The sequence below is a fragment of the Penaeus monodon genome, chromosome 32 (assembly GCF_015228065.2).
Source record: "Penaeus monodon isolate SGIC_2016 chromosome 32, NSTDA_Pmon_1, whole genome shotgun sequence".
Taxonomy (NCBI): domain Eukaryota; kingdom Metazoa; phylum Arthropoda; class Malacostraca; order Decapoda; family Penaeidae; genus Penaeus; species Penaeus monodon.
Genome location: NC_051417.1, coordinates 26,395,598 through 26,396,555, shown reverse-complemented (window position 1 = coordinate 26,396,555; position 958 = coordinate 26,395,598). Strand labels below are relative to the sequence as shown.

The window sequence follows — 958 nt, the reverse complement described above, 5'->3', positions numbered from 1 at the left end:
CTCAATGCAGCTTCAGTAATTGTAGTTGGTATTTAGGTTTACATTTCCTTATCATTTTTGTTGTGTGTTTCTGGTATACTTTATTGTAAAATTTAGAAATTTTATATTGATATTCTTTAAATATTGCAATAGTGTCTGATAGAAAGTTATAATCACTGACAAAAAAAATATTAGTTGAATATATGATTTGTATGTTGATATACAGTAGTGAGGTAAATTTTCATTCCTGAACCTATTCTTAGAGGCTTCTACTTTTGATGTGTTACAGTAGCTTGAGACAATTAATATAAGGTTTAATATATCACTTCATCTAACTAATACTTCAAACATAAATGCAAACCTATCAGACTCAAGCCCATTAGAAGCTTTATTTCATAACAGCCCTCACAGCTTTTGATTTCGCTTTGTGACATTTACATAAAAGTATTTCTCCACACTTATCTTTGCCTCTGCCAACACTGTCTCCACTCCCTCCCAATTCCTCCTTGACTGGCCACAGAAACCAGTCCGCCCTGGAACTTTAGATGGCATAGCCCTGACTTAGAGCAAATGGAGCAGAGTGGATCCAGACTAGCCACTCAGACCACCAGAAGACAAGATTCGCCACTTTTCAACTGTGTCCCAACTTCAATGAGTCGTATGTGTCTTTCATTGAAGCTAAGCTAGCCTCCTTGTGCAAGATTTGCATGGGCATGTATTTATATAGGAATTTATAGGATTTTTCTTTTGACATTAAAAAAAAGAGGCAGTAGATCATTATGCTGAATAGACATTGTCTTTTGACATACATGCTCATACAAGCACCAGTCATCATCATGTATATTTATTTCTGCCGTTGGCTTCATAACATTATTGACCTGCTAAATAGCTGCCTCCAGAAGCAAACATGCGATTGCAGTGCTAGATGCAACTGTAGAATTCTGGTATTGATACAAAAGTTTTGTCACTAAAGGCATAC

General features: G+C 35.8%; 1 protein-coding gene across 2 annotated transcripts in view; it reads left to right on the top strand.

Moving 5' to 3' along the window:
- LOC119593775 (protein draper-like) overlaps window positions 1-958 on the top strand; it is a gene marked incomplete at its 3' end in the record, with an annotated part of 60,455 nt that overhangs the window by 55,948 nt on the left and 3,549 nt on the right.